General features: G+C 37.2%; 1 non-coding gene across 1 annotated transcript; it reads right to left on the reverse strand.

The window, feature by feature from the left end:
* Positions 1 to 530: 530 nt before the first annotated feature.
* On the reverse strand, positions 531 to 637 carry LOC147830064 (U6 spliceosomal RNA). Its single transcript, XR_015445093.1, has one exon. It is a non-coding gene; the product is annotated as a U6 spliceosomal RNA (small nuclear RNA).
* Between the last annotated feature and the right edge of the window lie 7,603 nt (positions 638 to 8,240).

Here is an 8,240-nt window from a genome sequence, read left to right on the forward strand (position 1 = left end):
CTGCTGTGAACAGACAACTGTATAACCTGCCTTTCACTATCCTTGGAAAAAACTGCTTTCATCAGTGAACCACACCTCCTTAGGGTCTTGGAGGGGCAGGCTGCTGGAGTCTTGCCTGCTTGCAAAGGCCTGGGAGATCACTTCTCTATAAGAGTGGCTAACTTCTAAGCCTGTAGGCATCAGTGAGGCAGGATTAAGAGTAGTGCAAGTCCTTATGGTAACCTCAGGGATGTCTAAAGGCATGGTCTGGTACGTAGTAAGCCATTTCCCTCTCAACCATAACCTTTTGTCTCAAGAATAGCGATGACCTGATGGAGAGTCAGGACTTAGAGTTTTTGACCCAAAGTTAATTTTGTAGCTTCTTCTTCTTTTTTTTTTTTTTTTTTTGCTTAAATTCTTTTATTGGTACATTTTAGGTATACAATAGTTTACATTTATTATTGGGTGCTTGTACCTGTACATGATGTATCTTGGTTCTTATTTTTCCCCATTGTGCCCTTCACCCCCTCCACCCTTCCCTATTTACATAGAAAAATATGGAATGCTTCACAGATTTGCATGTCATCCTTGTGCAGGGGCAATGCTAATCTTCTCTGTATCATTCCAATTTTATTATATGTGCTGCCAAAGTGAGCACTGTAGCTTCTTCTTTTAGCATAGCTATATCAGCTATCCCCTTATAGTAGCCACTATATCTTTTTTTAAAAGTATGACACTGGGCAGAATTCTTGTCCCAGCCTTTGGCTTAAGACACACAAAGCAATTCCTCTCCTTTTTTATATACAAAGGAAAAAGGGTTTTCTTAAATCAGGTATTCCTACTGCTGGAACCTGAGTAAGGGCATGTTTATTTCTTGAAAGGCATAGTCAGTCTCTTTTGTCCATTCTAAGGGTTCCAACTCTGGAATTTTGATAGCCTCACTTTGCCATGAGTCTAAAGTTGGGTATCCAGATCTTGCATAGGCTGGCCATTCCCAGGAAGGAATGAAGCTGTTGTTTGGTGGCAAGGGCCCCTAGATCACAGATAGCTGAATACTGTCCTTAAATAGTTGTTTTTCCCTGTGTGTGAGAATGTATCCTAAGTACTGGGCTTTCTGAAGGGATAGCAGAGCCTTTTCCTTTGAAAAAGAGAGCACAGTGGCAACAAGACTAATAACAATGGTCTTTTATATCTCCCATTCTTCAAGCTGACATCAGATCTAGTTCATCCTATCAAAAACCTCCCTGATTTCATGCCAGAAGAATTGAAGATACCACATTCTGATTATTCCCAGGTGTAGGGTTCAGAAACTGTTTTGCACCTGGGTTCTGGGTCTCTGTCATGTCTGCTTGTTTGGCTGGCTGGGTACAACCTATTCTGCCTCAATTCCACCATTTGTCCTTTTCCAGTCCCATGAGACTATTAATATACCAGATAGAGGCTGCTCCATCAATCTGAGTCCTGGAGTGAAGTCATAAAGAGAAAAGAAGTAATCAACATATTATAAACATGGAACATCAAAAGAATTAAGCTGCTTTTGTCAGACACAAAGATTTAGGGATGATTAACTACTGCAGAATAACTTGAGATGGCTGATATAGATCATACTCAATTCTGATGACTTTATTATAGGCATTGGCAACCCATCAATCTAATAATGATAAAAGGATTTGTGTTCAGTGATATAGATGATAGTTTCTGCTACCACTGACTCTCTCTTCTATTTATGTATGGTTTATTAAATTGACCTATGTCAACATTAGCAACCAACATAATTTTGTTATTACTCTAGCACATAAAAGCTATAACATGTAATGCTTCTCTTAGTGGTGTGACTTCCTTTTTTGTGCTTCCAGTATTTTCTTAGCATTCTTTTTACCTCCTGGTATCCATAAGGAAAAGATTCAGAAACCTCAAATGGAATATTTCAAGGTTTATTGATATACACTAGAGTATATTAATAGAGCATGATGATAGGATTTTTTACGATATTTTGAATGTACCCTCCCCCAGGTCTTATGTTAAAATCTTGGGGAAGTGATTAGGTCATGAGGATGGAACACAAATATCATGTGAGATTAGTGCCCTTATGAAGATGCTCTAGATCTCTGGCTTACCTTTCTACTATGTGAGGGTGCATGATTAAGGTATCATCTATGAAGCTCCAATCACATAATAAATGTGTAAGTACCTTGATCTTGGACTTCCAGCCTCAGAACTGTGGACAATAAACTTCTATTTGAAAATTCCCAGTTAAAATATTTAGTTATAACATCCCAAAAGGACTTAGACTGTTATTCTTATGTCATGCCAAGAAGGAATAAATTAGTCATCCAAAATCTCTTCCAAAAATGCAGGCCTGGGGATATTAGGCACAGGTAGCGGTTCCTGTAATTTAGGATGAGGCCTAGGGTATTTAACACTTGGCTAAAGTTCTGCAACAGATAGAGCCACCAATTGGGCCTCTCTGTAAGGTTGCAGTCAAGGCATCATCACCTATCTGAACACACTGAACAAAAAGGTAATGTTTAGGTTTGAAAGAGAAACTAGAGACCAGGAGGTTGGGGAAGGGATCAAAGAGAGGTTCTCAGGCTCTACAGCCTGGGCATTATGTAATATGATCATGGATTTGCCCATGGGTGTAGAGGTTTCTTTGAAAAAACACAAAATAATTCAAGTTGCTAATCAGCTTAAGTTTACATGTTTATATGGGCAAAAATTTCCTATCCTGTGGACCAGTGATTGAGTTGTTGTCTCCAGAAAAGATAAACCTGGAAAGCTTGACTCTAATCCAGTGTATATTCAATGACTCTGCACAGGGCTGGTTCTGGTCTGATCTCTGCCCCAGGTTGCTGTGCTCCTCAGAGAGATGACAGTTATTTCTTGGCCCGGGGTTTATTTTTTATACAGAAAACTAAAGAAAACAAGGACAATATAAATTGAGGTTTTCCTTAAGTTCATTTTCATTGATTTTGTATGACTGTGAATTAATGTATGGCTTGCTTTTGTGTCTTTAAATTTACCTTTAAGAATCAATGGTGACAATATTTGGTCATTTCTTCAACTTTAATATTCTTATTTTGTAAAAACAAAAGAGGGAAGCTCATGAGTTGATTTTTACTTTTTTAAACTTTAGTGGCATGTGAAATCCAAAACCAGAGAGCCATTGATCCACACCATACCAATAATTTAGCTGGATTATTTTCCTGGCCACAGGACATCTAAGAGAGATTCTGAGATTTACTATAAACACAAACCCATCCATCCTGGGAAGACATTGGTGATGGAGAAAATGAAGTCTCTTCTCTCTCCTTCCTGCCTTTAATCTGCCCTGGTTGGGAAGATTCGGAATAAAGATTCACACTCTTTTTACCTGGGCATTCAAGGACTCTGAGAAAGCATAGATTTTCCCAAATGGACTTTGCAAATGGTCTTATGGCCCTTTTGATGTGAAGATAAACTCATAAAGGGTGCTGAACTCTGCAAAAAAGTAGAAGTCTATATTTCAGGATCCTCTTTCCTTTAAAGAAGCAAACTAGTCTCTAGGTGACTAAAGGCAATCTTTGGCCTTCCTCCCCATGTGTAACTCTTCCTTCTTTGTGGGTAGATCTTATTCCTAGTTGCCCAATGACCCACATTATCTATGCTTTAAGAAAATCCATTCCAGTTAGGATTCTTTGTCATTAACAAAAGAAAATAAACACTGACTATCTTTAAATGAAAGCTACCTATTGGAAGGATAGAATATGTAATCCCTAAAATCAAGATTTACAGAAAAAGCAGGCTTTGGGAAGATAAGTATGGCTCCAGAAATCTAAGTGACAGGAATTAAGTGACAACTTTTATAGCATGCTACCACTGGCATGAATAAATTTCAATCATTTTATAAAAACTATATTGTTGTGCTGCCAAATATTCAGCTTCATGTCCTGGTTAGTGTCACTTGCCCATTCTTGGTAAGAAGGGCAATAGATTTTAATTAACAGCTTCTCCTGGACTATGGCAACAGGGGAGAGGAAGTCCCCCAAAGGGAAACTGGGAGCTGGTTATCAGAGGGGAAAGGGTGGATTGTGAACAGGCAGAAAAACAGATGTCCACTCAGTCTCCACAGAGACCTTTCTTCCATGCATTTCAGACCTAGGCCTCCAAAATTCCCCAAGATCAAACTGATTTTCAGCAAGATATGTACATCCTCTGTAAACTCTCAGGGCTGAAGGTCCCTTGCCATTTTAGAAAGAAATCGCATCTTAACTTAAAGATCATGTGATAATAGCAAAAACTCTGCTTAAGAGGAACACCAATTCTACATGATCGGCAGAATTGCCTTAGGTTTGATCATAAAGGCATTTGATAGAGTAAATTGACCTTAGGGTAAACCTTTGAGTGTTTGAAAATCCTGGCCACTAATTTTTTTTTATCAAGTTTATAGGTCCATTTTGGTACACAATAGAGTTACATTCATCATTGAGAGATTGTACCATTACATGAGTATCTTGGCTTTTACTTTTTCCCCATTCCCCTGCCCTCCCTTCACACCCTCCACCTCTCCCTATTTACAAAGACTTTGTTTCCATTTTTTCCTTTTCTCATATCTTTTCTTTACCTTATTTCCTTTCCCCTACTCCTCACACTTCCTCCTCCCCTTTAGACATTTTCTTCATGTATCACATTATCTATTATATATTTTGATTCTTTTGTACACTTTCAGTTTCTCACACCAGAGAAACTATTTGGTATTTACACATTTGTATTCTGTTTATTTCACTTAAGAGTATGAATTCCTTCTTGGCCTTTTGGCTAACATTGAGTGTAGTACTTAAGAGTATGGCCTCAATGTGCATCCATTTAGCTATAAATGACTCTAGCTTCTCATTCTTTATGTCTAAGTAGTACTATATTTTATAAGAAAAAAAAACACATCTTCTTTATCCACTCTCTGGTTGATGAGTAATTGGGCTTTTTCCAAGTTTTAGTTATTACAAACTGTGCTGCCATAAACATGGGTATGCATATATCACTGTTGTATGATTCTTTTAATCCTTTTGGAAAGATAGCCAGCAGGGGAGTAGCTGGGTCAAATGGAACCTCTAATCCTAGTTTTTTGAGGTATTTCTATATTGTTCTCCAAAGTGGTTGCACTAGTCTTCACTCCCACCAACAGTGGAGAAGGGTTCCTTTCTCCCCACAACCTTGCCAACATTTGTTATTGGTTCATTTCTTGATAGGAACCATTCCCTATGGAGTGAGATGGAATCTCAGTGTTGTTTTCATCTGCATCTCTCAAATAACAGTGATTTTGAACATTTTTTTTATGATTGTTTGCTGCTTTTACTTCTTTGTCTGAGAAATGTCTGTTCATTTTGGATGCCCATTTTTGAATTGGGTCTTTAAATTTGGGAGTGTGATTTTTTTTAAGTTCTTTATTCTAGATAGTAGTCCTATGAGGAACAGCTAGTAAAACTTGTTTCCCATATTATAGGTTGTCTCAGCTCTGTCGGTGGTTTTTCTTGCAGTGCACAAGCTTTTTAATGGGATGAGATCCCAGTTATTGATTCTCTGTGTTAGTTCCCATGCTACTGAGATTTTGTTCATAAAGCCTTTTCCTGTGCCAATGTCTTCAAGAGTTCTACCTAACCAATCTTCCAGCAAGTTTAGTGTTTCTGTTTTAATATTTAGATCCTCGATCCACTTCACTCTTAGTTTAGTGCATGTTGAAACATAAGGGTAGAGTTTTAATCTTTGGCAGGTTGAAATCCAGTTTTTCCAGCACCATTTATTACAGAGGCTATCTTTCCTCCAGTGAGGGTGTTTGGCTCCTTTGTCAAAGATAAGGTGGCTGAGTATGTCTGGAGTTTTTTCTGCATCTTCTAATCTATTCCACTGATCCTTGGGTCTGTTTCTTTGCCAGTACCATGCTGTTTTTATCACAGTAGCTAATTGGGGATTGTGATACTCCCTGCCATGTCTCTGTCTGGGGATTGTGATACTCCCTGCCATGTCTCTGTTGCATAGAATTGCTTTTGCTATTCTAGGTCTCTTCTGGTTCCAAATGAATTTTTGGATTGTTTTCTCTAGTTTTGTGAAATATATTGTTGGAATTTCAATCAGCATTGCATTAAATCTGCATAGCAGTTTTGGAAGCATGGCCATTTTCACTATATTGGTTCTTCCTACCCGGGAACAAAGGATGTCTTTCCATTTTCTGATATCCTCTTCGATCTCTTTTCAGAGTGCTGTAGTTTTCAAGGTAGAGGTCTTTTACTTCATTTGTTAGAATGATTTCTAGACATTTCATTTTTTTGTATGCTATTGTAAAAGGAATTTTTTCCCCAATTTCTCTCTTAGTGAGTCTGTTAATATACTGTATTACATTTATTGACTTAAGTATGTTGAACCATCCTTGCATCCCTGGGATGAATCCCACTTGGTCAGGGTTTATGATCTTCTTGATGATCCTCTATATTCTGTTTGCCAATATCTTACTGAGGATTTTTCCATCTATGTTCATTAGGGAGATTGGCCTATAGTTCTCTTTTTTGGTTGGGTCTTTCTCTGCCTTCAGATTCAAAGTAATACTTGCTTTCAGGAATGAATTGGTAGTACTGCTTCCCTTTCAATTTCATTAAAGAGTTTGAGACATAGTGGCATTAGGTCTTCCCTAAATTTCCTGTAGAATTCAGCAGTGAAGCCGTCAGGACCCAGGCTTTTCTTCATTGATAAATTTTTAATTACTTTTTCAATTTAACTGATTGAAATTGGGGTGTTTAGAATTTTTATATATTCTTCATTCAGCTTTGATAATTCCTATGTATCTAGGAATCTGTTCATTTCTTATGTGTTGTCCATTTTGTTAGAGTATAGGTTCTCAAAGTAGGTATTAATGATCCTCTGGTTTTCTGCTGGTTCTGTTGTGATTTCACCCTTTTCACTGCTAATTGCATGGATTTGAGCATTTTATTTCCTTTCTTTGATAAGGTTGGTAAGGGTTTGTTGATTTTATTTATTCTTTCAAAGAACCAACTCTTTGATTAATTGATTTTTTGTATCATTCTCTTAGTCTCCATTGCATTGATTTCTGCTCTGATCTTTATAATTTCCTCCCTTGTATGAGCTTTGGTTTTGTCTTGCTCTTCTTTTTCTAGGAGCTTGAGGTTCAGCATTAGATTGTTTATTTGAGCTCACTCTGCTTTCCTAGTATAGGCATTCACTGCTATGAATTTCCCTCATAGAACTGCTTTCATTGTGTCTCATAGGTTCCTGTATGTTGTATTAACATTATCACTTAATTGTAGAAACTGTCTAATTTCTTCTTCAATTTCTTCTGTTACCCACTGGTTGTTCAGGAGAGTGTTATTCAATTTCCATGTGTTTGTGAATTTCTTGCAGTTTCTTTTGCTATTGATCTCCAGTTTAATTGAACTATGGTCTGATAATATACAGGGGATAACTTCAGTTCCTTGGCATTTTCATAAACATGTTCTATAAGCTAGCACATGGTCTATTTTGGAGAATGAGCCATGTGCATCTGAAAAGAATGTATATTTTGATTTTGTGGGGTGGAACAATCTGTAGACATCTATTAAGTCCATTTGTTCAAAGCTTTGGTTCAGTTCTAGTATTTCATTGTTGATTTTTTTGTCTAGATGATCTGCTATTTGTGACATGGGGTATTGAGGTCTTCCACTACAATTGTATTAGTACTTATTTGGTTTTTCATGTCCATTAATATTTGTTTTATATAGTTGAGAGCATTAGTATTTGGTGCATATATATTTATAATTGTCATCTCTTCCTCTTGGATTCTTCCCTTTCCAAGGTTGCAGTGACCTTATTTGTCTTGGTTTGAAATCTATCTTGTCTGCAAATAAAATAGCTATAATAAAATTCCCCTACTTTTTCCCAGGTTCCTGTCACATGGAGAATTGTTTTCCAACCTTTTACTTTCAGTCTACAAATTTTGTTTTGAATTAGGTGTGCTTCTTCTATGCAGCATATGTTGGATTTTGCTTCTTAATCCATTCTGCCAGTCTATTTCTTTTGATTGGTGAACTGAGGCCATTAACACTAATGGTTATAAATGATATGTATGGAGTTATCTTCATCATGATATTTTCCTGTTGTTGGCTCCACCTTTTCCTTTAATTTCTTGCTTTGCCTGATGGCTTCACTCTGTTGGGCCTCATGGAGTTGTGACTTTCATTGTCTTTTTCTATGATATTGTTTAGAATTGTTGGGAGTGCTGAATTGGTATTCATGAAGTT

The sequence above is a fragment of the Heterocephalus glaber genome, unplaced genomic scaffold, assembly GCF_053883595.1.
Source record: "Heterocephalus glaber isolate CG9 unplaced genomic scaffold, H.glaber_assembly_v1.0 deba00000331, whole genome shotgun sequence".
Classification (NCBI taxonomy): domain Eukaryota; kingdom Metazoa; phylum Chordata; class Mammalia; order Rodentia; family Bathyergidae; genus Heterocephalus; species Heterocephalus glaber.